This window comes from Neovison vison, chromosome 11, assembly GCF_020171115.1.
Source record: "Neovison vison isolate M4711 chromosome 11, ASM_NN_V1, whole genome shotgun sequence".
In the NCBI taxonomy this organism is placed as follows: Eukaryota; Metazoa; Chordata; class Mammalia; order Carnivora; family Mustelidae; genus Neogale; species Neogale vison.
In genome coordinates, this window is record NC_058101.1 from 128,127,594 (window position 1) to 128,145,227 (window position 17,634).

At 35.2% G+C, this 17,634-nt stretch overlaps 1 pseudogene; it reads right to left on the reverse strand.

The window, feature by feature from the left end:
* Positions 1–2,125: 2,125 nt before the first annotated feature.
* Positions 2,126–5,209, reverse strand: LOC122890515 (annotated as a pseudogene).
* Positions 5,210–17,634: the final 12,425 nt, after the last annotated feature.

The window sequence follows — 17,634 nt, forward strand, 5'->3', positions numbered from 1 at the left end:
GTAGAGATGATTTAGATGTGTGTGCATGCATGTGTGACTGAAAGACAAACAGGATTGGAGGAGAAGGAAAGAGAAGAGCCAGAGAGGTAGTGAAGGGGAAAGGGAAGGGGGAGGGGTGGTAAGGAGAGGGAAAGGAAACAAGAAAAGGAGAGTTACGGGAATACAGAGAAGCAGAAAGAGGAGAAGGACCAGAATGGGAAGAGGGAGGAAGCAGAGAGAAGAGGCTATTAAAATATATGTTTATCTACTGTGCATATGTTTAATATATTATCTAAACATTCTATGCAGTGATTTTTGAGTCATTTAAGAATGTTTACAGAATATTTTTTTTCTTCTAAGATACTTTTGGAGGAGTCTAAAAAGTAATTTACTTCAGGCATAACATATACACTGGCTATTAATTATATGATTCATGGATAACTACATTTCCAATATAGAGAGTTTTTATGGAATACATAACTGTAAGAAAATATTCCTTTAATGTGATAGGTAAAAAATGTCCCCTGCTCTAAGATGTCCATGTCCTACTCCCTAGAACCCATGCATACGTTACTTTACATGGCAAAAAGGACTCTACAGTTGTGATTAAAGTAAGAATCTTGAGATGGAGAGAGAACCCAGGATTATCCAGAGGGCCTAAAGAAATCTCAGGGGTCCTTGCAAATTGAAAGGAAGGGAAGCAGGAGGTCAGAGGGAAATGTAAAGATACTATGCACTGCTGGCTTCTGGGATTTTGTTTGTTCATTTCCTCTTTTACTTTAATTCCAGCACATTTAACATACAGTATTATAATAGTTTCAAGTGCAAAATATATTGATTCAGCTGACTTTTGAATGCAGAAGAGGCTACTAGCTAAGGGTGCAGGCAGCTACTAGAAAATTCAAGGGAATATATCCTCCCCTAGAACCTCCAGAAAGAATGCAGATCTGCCAACACCTTGATTTTAACCTAGTGAAACCCACTTCCGACTCTGTTTGGCACTCCAGAACTGTAAGATAACAAGTTTTATTTTTTTTTCTTTTTAAGCTAACAAATTTGTGATAGTTTGTTACAGCCATAATAGGAAAAATAGACATAAGAATAGACAGAGAAAGGTATTTCTTTTTTTTTTTCAGCAAAATGTACCCTTTATTTACTTAGATGTGTATTTACTCCTAGAAAATAAGTGCTTTTCTAGTTTCAGGCAATTATGAGAGAACCGCTGTGTTCTTCTACACTCACTTGCCAGAAGGTAGAAGTCACTGGAAGTCACATGTATGACTATGAATGGAAATTAAAAGGGAAACTCAACAGGAGATGAAATTCTGAATAGTGTTGAAATTTTTCTTAGAGAAATAGACATTGCTGTGTAGAAATATTTAGATGCTGCATAAAAATGTCTGTAAAAACACTATCAAAAACCATTGAACTGCTTTACCAAATATCACTACTGAGGAAATGTCTGAAAAATATCACAAAGTGTAAAATCATGTATTTTATAATACATGATATATAATAGTAATATAATACTAATGCCAGATTTTAAATATAGACCTTTAGTTTTCCTCATAGTGTAGTTTTCAAATGTGCAAGAAATTTCACAAGAGAACAAATCAGCAAGCTCCTAAAAAGGCAACAAATTCTTCACAAGTCAATCAACTCTTGAACCCACAAAAAGACAGGAAGCAAGTGTAAGATTATAAAATGTTAAAGATGAAGTTCCATCACAATGTACTTTTTTCAAGCTCTCCTGAAAATTTAACAAAACTATCAATGTTAATTGCACTTTGTCATAAGATTTGAGTTTGCTTTAAGCTCATGTATTGAAAAAAAGACTCATTTCACATACAAAATCTGTTGCACACCCGGCTTCCTTAAAACTTATAGTTGAACACTTCCGGTGCCAAAAAAAATTCAGGAAAGTTACAGGAAAGTGTTTTAGTAAGCTTTTGCTTGATAGGTCTGAGCAATAATGTGAAGTCATCAAACTGAAACTTAGAAATGATAAAAAGACATTATCTTGATATTTTCATTTTAATTTTAGCACCTAACATTGCAGAAAGTATCCATGCTTCTGTTACTATTTTCCAATTTAACTTTATCATGATGATCAAAATTTAGGAGTCAAAAAGTAACTGTCCCAATTCTATTTCAAATTTGCCATGTGTCTTCCATTTGTGTGGCCATATTTATGCCATTTACCTTCTCTTTTATAAGATTGTGGCTGAGGGTGCTTTTTTTTTTTTTAAAGATTTTTATTTATTTTTTTGACAGACAGAGATCACAAGTAGGCAGAAAGGCAGGCAGAGAGGCAGGCAGAGAGAGAGAGGAGGAAGCAGGTTCCCCGCCGAGCAGAGAGCCCGATGTGGGGCTCTATCCCAGGACCCTGGGATCATGACCTGAGCCAAAGGAGAGGCTTTAACACACTGAGCCACCCAAGCACCCCCTGAGGGTGGTTTTGCTCTTGTTTTCCATGCCTTGAGTTTTCAATATTTACCATACATTGCTTTTTATCTGGTTGACTGGGTCCATATAGAGGGAAAAGAATGTGACCAAAGAAGTGTCTATATAGGGGTGCCTGTGTAGCTCAGTTGGTTAAGCAACTGCTTCAGCTCAGGTCATGAGCCTGGAATCCCAGGGTAGAGTCCCACATTGGGCTTTCTGCTTGGAAAAGAGTCTGCTTCTCCCTCTGACCTCTCCCCTCTCATGCTCTCTTTCTCTCAAATAAATAAATAAATCTTAAAAAAAAAAGAAGTGTCTACATATATGTATCCATCCAACTTTTCAAATACCCCATTGGTATCTACTTGATATTTCTTCATGTCTTTAAGATAACCCTTAACATCATTACCAAAGTCAGAGAAGAGCTTCTGATCATGTGTAAAGACACCCTTTAGGAAAAGTTTATTGATGAATTGATCAAATTCTTTCCAATGACAAAAACTAGCCAGTTTTTCCAATAAATAAATTTCAATTAATTGTTTGAATTCATCTATCCTTACTGGATTTGACACTTCCGTATTAAGAAGGTTTTTGAATTCCGACTGAGCACACTCAAACACACCAGAACAACACCTGAAGGAATCCTAGTTTTCACTACAGTCATGCTGAGGACTGCATTTCAGTCAGTTTGTATTTTCTCTAAATTCTTCAGTGAATTGGTTTTTCTTTCTTTCCCTTTCTTTGCATAATAGGCCTCTATTACTCTGGTTTTTTGTATGTGCCTTATACTGAGGGTGTAAATATTCACTAAAGACTTTTGTTTGGTTTTTCTTTTAGCTGATTTTACTTCTGTGTCCCCAGATCTTTTATTGGCCTCTTCATCAAAGATATTCTTGGCATATCTTTGAAGTGCCTGAAAATGGATTTAACTGAATCTGAATTTTTTTTTTTACAGATTTTATTTCACAGCTTCTTTAGCCTGTTTAATTTTTTTCTTTATGATTCTTCACAAACTCCGTGGCGGAATTCTTCATGACATCAAATGTTTTCTTAACTGAACCCCCAAATATTTCATTCATCTTATTTTTAGCCCTGTAGTTTCCTCTACTCCCTTTTCCCCCCCCATTAGTTTCTTGTTTTACATTTTGATCTTTTGCTTCAATATATAGTCTTTTTCACAAATCAGAACACTACTGCTCAAAGTTTAGCTTCTGCTCCAGCTCAGTCAGTCTTTCTATAAGAGGTCTATTTTCCTTTTTTTCAGCCAATACATTGGGAGACAATCTGGGTTGCCATATGACTCACTAGAACTCTACTGCTGGAGTTCCACCTTTAAAGCCATGGTTATTAGTCATTCTCTCTCCTGTTCCTCCATTAGCACCTTTGCATCTGCGAAAAGAACCTCCCTTTGATTAAGGAAGCTGTGTGTCTTCAGCTTTTTTTCTTCCAGATGCTGTTTAAGTTTCTGATTTTCTGTAATTAATATGGTATCTGTCCTTTTATCTTTCAATATCCTAATCTGTTCTCTTAGTTTCCTTAACTCTTCCTGTAATGAAGAAAAGCCTTTTTCCTCCTTTTCCAGAGGTATGTCTAAATCCCGATTTTCTGTATCAATATTCTTTTTCTGAGTTTCAAAGGACAACTTTTCTTCTTCAGTTAGGTCTCAACGTCTTGCAAGATTTCCCTTCAATGACTTACAATCTATGAAAGATTCTTGTTCCTGTTGACATCAAAAAGATAATCATTCATTTCATTCAGTTCATCTTCATGTATCTTTCTGACTGTGGACGCTTCTGAATCTGCATTGTGCCATAGAAATATCTAAATCCCATGCCAATTGCCATCACCAAAGCAAATATAACACACTTATTGAGACCACTGCTGAATTGGCATTTATACAACTCCCTAGAGGTTTGGTTTTTTGTTCAGGGACTATCTGTTTCTCAGATTCTGAACTAGAAAGTCTGCTTCCTAGCATGGCATGGTCTAAAGGCAGGACTAGGGTGAAGACTGGTTTCATCACTACTTGATTGATCATCACTAGTCTGGGATGAAAATGAAAATGTTTCTGAAATGTTTTCAATGAAAATGAAAACAGTTTCTGACTGGCAGAAGGTATACTGGCTGCAAGAAGAAAAGCCCTTTTTTAAAAAAAATATTTGTTTGTTTGTTTTAGAGAGAGTGAGAAAGAGAGAGAGAAAGAGAGAGCATGAGCAGGAGAAAGGGCATAAGAGTGAGAAGGAGAGAATCTCCAGGAGACTCTGCACTGAGCTGGGAGTCCCACAAAGTCTCCATCCCAGGATGCTGAGATCATGACCTGAGCCAAACTAAGAGTTGGTGGTTCAAATGACTGAGACACCTAGGCACCTGTAGCCCATGTGAAAGTCTTCTGGACTCTGAGCTTCCTCAACAACTATAGCTTTTTGATTTCGAATATCTTTTTAACGTACGTGGCTCAAGGTTTATAATACCAGAATCATGACTGACAGTTCCAAAATAGACATTGTCTTCAGATGACATTTTTTCTTCTTTCTCAAGTGCTGATTTTCTTTCCTCCAAAGCCGGATAAGCAGTTTCTTCCATTTACATATGCCGTTTTGGCTACTCTCCCCCTGCTCTGACTGCAGTGCTGAGAGCCCCTCTTGCTCTGAAGATCTGCATTCTGGAGCAAGTTCACAGCTGTCACTGGCTGTACCATGTTCAGAATTCACCATCTCTTTATCAGACCCCTCATGATTGATGACAGTCCATCACAAGACAAATCACTGTCACTGGAATTTTCTGACATTTTTCAGGTCTGAATGGGCAGCACCATGTCCACCTGAGTCTGTTGGCTGTCACAGAGGCAGTGGTCCCAGCCTGCAGAAAGTACCCCAGTCTTTATATTTCATATTCTGTTCTGTTAGTGGAAGACAATATTGGTGGTATCAGTTTTTAAGGTGACAACACTGAATTGTTTCCAGCAGAGCAGCAACACCAGCATCAGAGAATATTACCCCTCCTGAAATGTTTGAATTTGAGACTATCTTCCCAGAGTGTTCAATAGTATCTGAACTCTCAAGGTCAACAAGTGCTCCTAATACAGAGAAAGTGTTTAATAAATACATGTTGAATCAATAGTTAGAGAAAATGGTTGTCTACAAATAATCTGTACTAAAGGGACTTGATGAATTAAATCACTTCCTCTACTAGCTGGTGGGTATCTGAATGTCACCTAGTATTTCTGTGGAGTAAGGAAGAGTGCACTTCTCAAGAAATTAGAGTTTTTGTAAGAGACAATTTAGACCCATATTTTTTTTTAATTTTTAAGATTTTATTTATTTATTTATTTATTTGAGAGTAGAAGGAGAATGAGAGCAGGAGCAGGAGGAGGGGCAGAGGAAGAGGGAGAAGAGAGCAGGGAGCCCAATGTGGGGCTAAATCCCAGGACTCTGAGATCATGACCTGAGGTAAAGGCAGACACTTAACTGGCTGAGCCACCCAGGTGCCCCCAAACCCATAAGTTTTAGAGGTAAGTAGTATAAGAATGAAGGGACATATGAGAGATGCACATAGTATGGTGATGAAGGGTGCAGGCTCTGGTATCAAACTGCATTGACTCCACTACTGAATCTCTTATTTATAAGCTATGTAGTTTCTGGGAAGTTACTTCATATTTGTGTATCAGTTTCATCTTATGTCAAATAAAGAGATAAGTGTACTTACCTTACAAACTTACTGTGAGGAATGAATGATACAGTATAAACAAAGTGCATAGAAACATGAGAAATATGTACTGGACACAAAAAGGAGGTCTATGTAAGCCCCATGAGGTGAAATGGAGTGTTTGGGACTGCAGTGAATATGATGTGATTTTTATTAAAGCGATGTGATTTCATGAGAAAAAGGGTTCCTGAGATACTGAAGATAAATTTCTCTATTCAAACATTTCCCTTGAGGTAGCTCTGGGCATTAAAACAACTTGACATTATCACTTTGCCAGTTTAGGAATATTTCCTACCTTATCCTGTCTTCATACATACATGGGTTTTAGATTAATTTTCACCATTTTAAAGTCATAGGCTCATGTTACTGACCTCATTAGCAAGGGGCAAAGAAAAGCTGTGTAGTCTGCTGATAATAAAAATTACTGTGGCCTCTAATGATTAATTAATTGAAATAATACCTGCAGAATGCTTTAAACAAGGTAAGCAAGCACAAAATAATGGCCATTGCTAAATGGCTGCTTGTATATTACATCAAGTCAGGGTAAAACTGCTCCTGGAATTTGGCCACTGGACATAGCCAGTTTGTAGACAGTACCACTCCAAGAGGACACTATTTATTAAATGACTGTTTACTTTATAGCTGTCATTGATAAAATGCCATTATTCCTTTTAACGTCCTTCTCACTCTATTTTTTAAAAATATTATTTGTATTTGTTTTTATTTTGGGGGGAGTAGAATACTTATTTTATTTATGTATTTATTTTTAATTTAATTTAATTGTGTTTCACTGGTCCAAGATTCATTGCTTATGTACCACACCCAGTGCTCCATGTAATACGTGACTTCCTTAGTATTCACCACCAGGCTCACCTATCCCCAAACCCTCCTCCCCTCAAAACCCTTACTTTGTTTCTTAGAGTCCACATTCTCTCATGGTTCTTCTTGCCCTCTGATGTTCCCCAGCTCACTTTTCTTTCCATCTCCCAATGTCCTCTGTGTTATTTTTTTATGCTCCACAAGTAAGTGAAACCATATGATAATTGACTTTATCTGCTTGACTTATTTCACTCAGCGTAGTACATACAATAAAATGTACAGATTTTAAGTGTTCCTTTTGAAAGGTTTTGACAGCTGCATACATTCTATAATCACCATCCAAAACAAGGTACAGAACTTTTCCATCATCTTAGAAAGTTGTTTCTGCTCATTATCAGACAGTAAGAACCCACTTTATCATCACCTTGGTAACAAAGTTAACCACTTTCTAATTTAATGACCTCAAAAGTATTCTGTTTGTTCTTGGATTTCATATACATAGAATTATAGAAATGTATTCTTTTGTGTCTGGTTCTTTTTGTGCACCATAATATTTGTGAGATTCATCCAGGTTATGAGTACATCAGTAGTGTGTTCCTTTTCATTGCTCAGTAGTATTCCATTGAGTGACTACAGTAGGATTTGTTTATCCATTTCTTCTTCATAGTAATATGGTTTCTATCATGGGGTTATTATAAATAAGGATGCTATGCATATTCTTGTCAAAGATTTTATGTTGACGTATGTCTTCATTTCTTTTCAGTAAATAATTGATTCAAGATGGATTGTAGGCTTAAATGCAAAAACTAAAACTATAAATTATCTGAAAGAAGTGATAGGAGAATATCTTCAAGCCATTCAGGGAGGTAAAGCTTTCTTAGAGACATAAAATGGTAACCAGAAAAGAACAAAGTTGGCAAATTGAACTTTGCCCAAAAAAAAAAAAAAAAAAATACTCTCTCTCTGAAGATGTCATTTAAAAAAAATGAATAGGCAAATCAAGGAGTAGGAATAAGATATTTGCAATTTGTATAACCAACAAACAACTTTTGTTCAGAAAATATATAGAACTATAACAGTAAAAAGACAAAGGGCCAATAAAGGGGGGCAAAACATTTCATTGGATAATTGACAACATAGTTACCCATTAGAGGACTTGTATTACCTCATTTCAAGAGTTATTTTAAAAAAAAAAAGTATTCTTACAATGTGATATTGGCAAAAGGATACAAAAAATGAATGCATGGAACAGAACAGATAGCCCAAGAAGAAACTTAGATATATATTTAAATAATTCCCCTTTTAAGCCATTCTGCTGGTGCTTGTTGCCCCAATTGTCTTTTTAATACCTCAGTTTTCTCATTGTTCTTCTGTTTCTATGAACTCCTCTCATAATATCACAAAATCACTCCCAAATTTCAATTTGCTTCTAACTCTTCTCTTTTTCACTAGAGCATATGTTTAAGAAATTCTGTTTTTCTCAACAAAACAACAGATTATGCCATAGTTAACTGGTAATTTACTTAATCTTTTTTTAAGATTTTATTTATTTTCATAAAAGGCAGAGAGACAGAGGGAGGTAAAGGCAGAGGAAGAAGCAGACACCTCACAGAGGAGGGAGCCAGATGCAGGACTCAATTCCAGGACGCTGGACTCATTACCTGAGCCAAAGGCAGGTGCTTAGCCAACTGAGTCCCTCAGGTGTCTGTAACTTATTTAATTTTATTTGTACACCCACAACATATTTGTTAATACAAATATATTTCTCTTGGTTGGTTGAGGAAATGTACTAAAATGAAGCAAACATTGCAAGAAAGTAAGGTTAACGACAAAAAAAAAAAAAAGTGTGAGAAATTGTCTCATAGCTCTCCTTATGTCACACTATATAAGAGACCTTGACATCACACCTGTGTATAAAAAGGCTACTATTTCTTGACAATTCAAGTCTCAGACATCTCACTGGAAATGATATGAGATATATTACTTTATCTCAAACTAGAACCCATATACGCCAGTCTTTTTTAATGTTAGATTTATTTAAATGGCCTCTGTTTCTAGTCTCCTCAGTAATGTGGTGTGGTCAGCTATTAATGGTCATTTTAATTGCATGATCTATGCTTGAATATTAAAAATGGAAGTAAGCCATAGTAATCAGTAGTAACAGGGCAAGAATGATAATCTACAAGCTTCTTAAATCTAAAGCTTCATGGTCTTTTTTTCAGAAATAGTATAAATCTTGATTTAGGCAAATATTTCCAGTTCTACAGATTACTTCCCATAATATGAATCAAAGAAAGAAAATGTCACTACTGGGAGAATTAAAATGATTTTATTTGTTAAACTAAAAGAATCCCCAACTGGGGGCTTTTTGTGCATTTCTGAAAGCCATACAATGATAGTTCTATTAGAAGTCTGCTTTTACATTTGAAAATTTATTACCATCATCCAGAAGCCTGAAATCAATAAATTAAAAGAAAATTGTACCCAAATGAAAAGGAAAAAAAAAAGAATAAAGAAAAAAAGAGAGAAAGAAAGACCTAAATATGTCTTTGAGACAAATAATTACAACCACCAGCATTAACATTAAGAAGCAAGTATAGCAGGCAGGGGCACGGGTGGCTCAGCTGCTTAAGGGTCCAACCCTTGGTTTCCATTCAGGCCATGATCTCAGGGTCATGATCTCTGTCTTGAGATCAAACCCCACCTCGAGCCCTGCCTCGAGCCCCCTCACTCAGTGCAGAGTCTGATTGAGGTTCTCTCCCTCACTCTCATCCTCTCTGCCCTTCCCTTCCCTGTGCTCACTCACTCTCCCCTCTCTCTCTTTTAAATAAATAAATACATACATAAAATCTTTAAAACAAAAGAAACAGATATACCAGGTAGGAGAGGTTCTTTTTCTTAAATATTTCATTTAAAAATTAGCCAAGAGGTAAACACAATGGCAGAGGCAAATCACAAAATTGGGAGTGATAATGTTCAGACTTTTAGAATAGGAGGAAACAAGAGCTTCCACTGTGTCCACTGGCCTGACAACCACATCCATTTTGGTGTGTGTCGGGGCCAGGAGTGGGGGTGGACCTTCCAAAACAGCCCTCTTCCATTCAAATTGCAAAATGGACAAAATAGCAAGAGAAAAGATTTCTAGTTTATTTTGGTAATTATTTAACACAAGAATAAAAGTACCACTGATATCCAAGGACCGCATTACACACTACCTTACCTTCAAACAATACATTAGTTTCAAACCCTCTCAAGAGATATTTTTATGGATTGGTTTCATGATTTTTATTTGTTTACTGATTATTTGCTTATTTATTACAAATGAAGATTTTAAATTTGAGAGAGGTTGAGGAATAGTCTTCAAGTCACAGTCAAGACTGAAATTTGAGCACAAAGTCTGAGTTAGGCTAATTCAAAACTCCTATTGTTCCCACCACCAAGGCAGTATTTTCTCTGGTTAAGGACATACACTTGGTAGAAGAGTCCTGAGTGAAAATTCTGACCCAGTCATTAATTCATTGTTTAAGTCTGAATAAGTTATTTGATCTTTCTAAAAACCATGTTTCTCATATATAACTTGGGGATAATAAAGAACTTGTCTCAAAAGAAAACGATGAGGATTAAACATATTAATATATGTAAAGCCCTGGTAAGAGCTCCCTGCACATAATATGAGTTCAATAAATGCCTATGTTATTGACACACTATACAAATAAATTTTATTACATATGTTAGTGAGTGTGTATTCACTTAGTATGTTGTAATTCTGAATATCTTTTAAGTGAATTAAAATGCAATCTGTGAAATGTAATTCCTCTTGAAAAATAAATTTTATGTACTTATTTATATTATATACTAAGATTATTTTCGAAAGAAAGACATTATTTCGAGAAAAATATATCCTCATCGTATAGTGGGTAATATGATCATAATTGTTTTGACTGGATAAGCAATAGAACTAAATCATGCCCATTACCCAATTAACTATGATTTACAATCATCAAAACTATAGCTGTTATCTTGGCATAATTATTCTTTCTTTTCTTTTTCTGTTTCTTTTCTTTTCCTTTTTTTTTTTTTTTAGGACATAAGGAATAACTGTAGATGACTGTCTGACAATCTAAATGATTACAGTGTTTCAAGATGTCTACCCACTAATTAGAAAAGTGATTGACAAGGTACAATTTGCAAGTTTGTCAATATTAGATATTAGTATCCTGCTATTATGTATTGAAGTTTAGGGGTTCGTTTTCTCTCAAAAATTATTAGTGAGACTATGGACTCTGAAAAACAATCTGAGGGGTTTGAAGTAGCGGGGGGGTGGGAGGTTGGGGTACCAGATGGTGGGTATTATAGAGGGCACGGATTGCATGGAGCACTGGGTGTGGTGAAAAAATAATGAATACTGTTTTTCTAAAAATAAATAAATTGGAAGAAAAAAAATTATTAATGTTTCACCACCTGTTTCATAGGAATGAATTTTAGAACACAAATCCTAAACAATTATTTCTGATTATGGAGAACCTATCCCTAAATTATAGCTTCAGATTTTTCACTCAGAGCAATGTAAGCTTTTAGGGAAACTTATTTTCAATCATGTCAGGACTGTATCACTCATGTTTTTCTGTCTTCCCCTTTTCTGTTTCTAAAAATTGTCCTTTTCCCCTAACTACTCCAGAGCATTGAAATGGCAGGGACATCTTAGACTTAGATTTTCTTTTACCCATTGAGGTTTCTCATGAGGTTCTGAGTACATAGCTTCTGGGAATATACATATGATAATCTCCTCAAATTACTATACTTTTGTTTTCTCTTTGAATTTGCCATTTTTTCCCTTTGAAAAAGTCTCACTTTTCTCCATATTCTCTCTACCTCTACCTTGATTCTCCTTTGAGTTTCTCAGTTCTTTCTCCTACAAAATACAAACTTATGATTCTTGATTCTGTCCTTAAAAAACTCTTTAAAATGCAATAATACATTAGGTGTATTCATTTATTCATTCATTCATTTATTCATCCATTCATTCATAAAAAAAATGAACGCTATTTGCCAGGCTTTATTTCAGATTCTGAGAACATTTTAGTAAATAAAACAAACTAGGGATCTGTGCTCATGTTGTAAGGAAGTCATAAAGATACATTAACCAACTAAACAAGGGACATAGTAGAGACCACTAGATAGACGAAGAATAACCAGGATGGTTTCTTTGAAAGGATGGTGTTAGAGCAGAACTTTAAAGATGAAAATGCCAACTCTGAGTATATCTGTATTGGGGGCAGAAGGAACTTCGAATTAAGAACCCCCACGGTGAGGATAAATGGCATTTTTGGAAAGACAAAAAGAAAATCAAAATGTCCATAACACGGTTAGCAAGTATGAAAGAATATGCAAGTTCAGAGTTTTTTGTTTCAGAGTTGAAAATCCATTCTAAATAACATATAATACATTATTAAAGGATATTAGGAAGGTAACATGATCTCCAAGAAGGTTGGCGAGCCAGTCCCTGCAGTTTAGACCAGCAATTACAACATGGAAGTTGCTTCAGTGAGAACATCATTGCCACTGTCACTAAGCACAAGAATTACAGCTCAGATCTTTGAGTGTATGGAGTCCCCAAACTCTATCTAACTTTTGAATGACAAAACCATGTAGACAGTAGGAATGCTGAGAAAAAGTGCTCTATCTTCTAATTTCAGAACAAGGGACTGATCGTGCCACATTGGAAGAGTGGTCAAAAGATACCAGTTCATCAAACACATGATAAATGCCCACCATATCCCAGAGAAAATCTTGGGAGTTTTAAGTGTTAATATAATTTGAAGTGTGTTATATGTGATTTTCATACTCTCCAAATTCTACATCATGGAAATAAAGAAATTGAAAAATATGAAATGTGTTTGAGCTCCCCAGCATCACAGAATTAGTGTGAGAGAACAAGAGCTGTGGTGATCAGGGGCACCGATATGTGGCTTAATTTATGGAGTGCCTCTGAAGGGGATTTAATCAGCAGGATCAGCTCTGCAACATGAACAAGGGCTGTTCGCCACTATGTGGAATCTCATTAGTATGATCAAATGGAAGTAACACCTCTCCCTTGAGAATAAGTACATCACTTCTGTAGGACTCTGAGGTAGAGATAATTGACCACTGAAAATGAGCATGAATTATGAAGAGCTTGGCAGAAAATGAATGATCTCACAAATGTCATTCAAATCTTACACTCCTTGAGTTACACTGCCACACAGTTAACAAAATCAAAATCATGTTTATAAAGTAACTTGAAGTTTGAGACATTTAAAATCCATCAACTATAACAAAAGAGTTTCTTCCTTGTAAATTTAAAATGCATTATATTTGCAAATTAACTGGTTTTCAGAAACCATCTTTTCTTCCTGTGACTAGACAAGGGCTTACCCAGATACTTGTGTCTGAATCTTTTAGGATTTCATTTAGCACCTTAGATTATAAATAAACCTTTTATTAAAAAAACCCATTTTGCATGTGGTTGGAAAATAGTTAAACCCCATTCATCCCACACAAATGTCTACCTGTTACAAGCAAAACACTTTACTGTTTCAAGACAGTGGGAAGGATATATTGGCTGTATATCAGAATAACCTAGGGAAACGTGCTAAAATAAAGACTCAGGGCTCCACTGCAAGATTCTTATTCATTATTATCTCTCAAAGGTTCAGAGATCCAATACATATATCTAATATACTCATCAGCACTTGATTATTATTGCAGTCTGCTCCCAAGCAGATCTCTTAGTGAAATCACATGATCTTCATCTCATCGGAAATATACAGGAAAAGAGTTTTTACAGAAAAAGGACTCAAACATTCTTCAAAAGCCATTTAAATAGTTACTAAATAAAGGACATGATGAAAACATATCTCCCCAGGGAAATCCATTAAAAGTGGTCTCTTGATGTGTCTGGGTGGCTCAGTGGGCTAAAGCCTCTGCCTTCGGGTCAGGTCATGATCTCAGGGTCTTGGGATCAACTCCTGCATAGGGCTCCCTGCTCATTGGGGAGCCTGCTTTTCCCCTCTCTCTCTGCCTGCTTCTCCGCCTACTTGTGATTTCTCTCTCTGTCAAATAAATAAAATAAAATAAGTAGTCTCTTTCCTTCCCTAAGGTCTATAATCTTTTGATAACCTCAGTGCAGAATCTGCTTCTCCCTCTTCCTTTCCTCCTCCCCTAATTTTATCTTTCTCTCTCTCAAAAAAAATAAAAATAAAATCTTTAAAAACCAAAACTGATTAAGAAAAAAGACAAATTCACAAGTAACATAAGATATGCAAAATATCATATAATTAAAGAACATTTTACAGATCATAAGAGATTATTATGAACAACCTCATAGCAATGAATTAGAAACTTTAAAAATGAATATGTTTTACACAAAAATATGAAGGTCAGCTCAAGAAAATATAGAATATAGCTAAGAGCATTTAAGATTAGATTTTCAGCCAAAGATAGAACTGATCCTCCAAATAGGGTTCAAGCAAAATCGAACTATACTGCTCTCTAATGTTAAAGTTCAGGCAGTTCAGAGCCTGGGAGTAGCCATGTTCCAGATCACTTCTCTTTCATTTCTAATGTTTAGTCCTTATCTCAGTGATCTGACATCATGTCTGGATGTGTGGCCATCACAGAAAAACAAACAAAAGGAGCTTTAGTAAAGAAAATTCCATGCCAATCTTATTCATGAACTTAAATGCAAATATCTTAAAATTTAAAAACTTGAAAAAGGAAATACCTACACGTATAGAGAATATCCACACTTGGAGTATAACAAAAATGGCAGTAAAATCAGTGGATAAAACAGGTATTATGCAATAATAGTCAGAGATAAATGGCTATCTGTTTTTAACCCACTGAGCCACCCAGGCGCCCTGGCTATCTGTTTTTAAAACAGGTACAACCAGATAATTTTTCATTACCTTGTATAAAAATAATACTTTCCATGTTGATTCAAGTTTTTAAATCTAAACTTTAAAAATGTTTAGAATAAAAAACATTTCTGTGTGAATTTAGGACAGAAAACTATTTCTTTATTAAAACACATAATCTACAAATTATAAACTACATTGCTTGCAATAAAAGTGTCTGTATTACAGAAGATATCTAAAACAAAGTATAATGTTAAGCGACAGATTTAGAGGAGATTTTTGCAATTTAAAAAAAAAACTAACAAAAGAATAATATCCAGTGCATAAGGAATTTTTTCAAATCAGTCACAAAAAAAAAGAACAACCAAAAAGGGGAGGGGGGACAAAATCCTTGAGTAAACATTTTATAGAAAAAGCTATGGTAAATAAACATAAGAAGATTATCAACTGCACTAGAGAAATACAAATTAAAACAAAAGTGTGATTGAAAGAAACCCTTCAAAGTACTAGTGGGAACACACATTTCAAATGAAAGTATAAAGTGGTATAACCGTTCTAAAGAGACATTGTCACAAACTAGTAACATTGAAGATACACATACTTTACAACCTAGCGATTCTACTTAAATGTGTATACCACAGAAAAAAATTCTGCTTATGTTGTCTATGACATATGTACAAAAAGTTTATTGAAGTTTTGTTTGTAAAAATAAGAAATGTAAACACCAATATTGAGTAAGAAAATCTCTTATTAAATACCCATTATGGAATAACATTTAACCATTAAAATGAATGGACAACATAAGAACTCATCAACATAAAAATTTTTATAAATTGTAGTATACCTAAAGAGTTATGTCTTCAGGATTAGTCTGACTCAATCTTCACCACATACCTCAAAGACTTGAGGTTGTCTGCTATCAATCTGTTTGGACTGCTGTAACAAAATGCCACAAACTGAATAGCTTATAAACCACAGACAAATGTTCTCACACATTTTTTTAAAGATTTTATTTATTTATTTGACGGAGAGAAAGGGATCACAAGTAGGCAGAGCAGCAGCCAGAGAGAATGGGGAAAGCAGGCTCCCGGCTGAGCAGAGAGCCTGAGGTGGGGCTTGATCCCATGACCCCGGGATCACAAGCGAGCGAAAGACAGAGGCTCAACCCACTGAGCCACCCAGGCACCCTAATTCTCACCCATTTAATTCTGGAGATTGAGAAGTCTATGGTCATGGAACCCACAGATTTGGTGTGTGATGAGAACTCACTTACTAGATGGCCATCTTATCACTGTACTCAACTGGGAAAAGATGCTAAGGAGTTCTGTAGGACCTCATTTATAAAGGGCCCAAGTCCCATTCATGAGCGCTCCACCACCGTGACCTATCCAGCTCCCAGAGTTCCCACTTCCTAACACTATTACATTGAACAGTAGATTTCAATATATGAATTTTGAGGGAACACATTCAGTCATTCAGCATAGGGGAAGATATAGATAATGTAGAGTCCAGATATAATGGGAGCAGTTCTACAGGCAAAGTCAAAAGTTGTTTATCTATCTTTAATGCTATCCAAAACCTGAAAGAAGAGCAATAGATCTATAGACAATTTTAAAGAAATGCACATAATAAAAATCAATATGAATATAGGAAAGTAACTCTTAAGGTATTAAATGAAAGTATTTGTGTGTGTGTGTATACATAACTGTGTCTCTGTGTGTGTATATATATATTTACACGTGTATATGTATATATAACTGAATATAAAGGATATAAGGGCAAAAGTCTCTAATGCATAATATAATGTTCATGATAACTGAAGAAATACAGAACACTAAAGATAATCATTCATGCTAGTGACCTCAATGAAACATGATTTCGGTTGAGCACAAATTTCTTCAACAAAGGAAGAAAATACAAACAGAATGTAGATATTCAATAGAAATTAATAATATAGAAAATATGGCAATAAATATAAAAATTGTCAAACTTTAAGAAGGATGAAATGCAAATTTTTTAACTGGAAAAAATTTACATCGTTGTCCCATTTGAAATATAGTCTTCTGCTGGCCTGAGACATAATCAGACAGTGATAATGATAGAAAGATATGGACACATACAGTTCTGGGTAAATGATACATGATAATTTATAAAGAGTTTTATATAAAGCAAGAGAAAATACAGAGAAACGAATGGCTTCCCAGATCTTCACAAATTTCCAACAACCTACATATCCCTTAGTGATCTAGATCCTACCAAGCAAAAAACTAGTAAAAAAATAACCATCACACATTTATGGTGTTTACTGTGATATTGCATGAAGAGACTGCCTGTACCCCAGGAGAATCACTTAGCAGGTCCAGACTTCAGGGTTGTCTGGTCGTAGCTGCCTTTCAGTGCTTTAACATCTAACGCCTCCTTTTTTTTTTTTTTTTCCTTATTAACTTAGCAGGTAAAATATTTTATTCAATATTTTAGGCTTACAATAGTTAGTTGATATACCCAATTAAGGGAAGATGTTTGATCAAATAAAACAAATGAAAGCATTTCAACTTCCCTAATTTTTCTTTTTTGCTACCTGTGATATAGAATACTATATAACTCCGTTTGTATATAAAGCTATATGTGTTTAATTCATGTTATTTCCATCAAATTTAATTCCTCATTTTCTTTTTCAGTTTCATGCCTCTAGTGGCATTTTAAAAATGTCTCTAAAGTATTCAAATTCAGTATAATTTTGTTAGTATTGTTTAACTCCTAACTGGTTGCATATAGAAGAAATTCCCAATTGCAA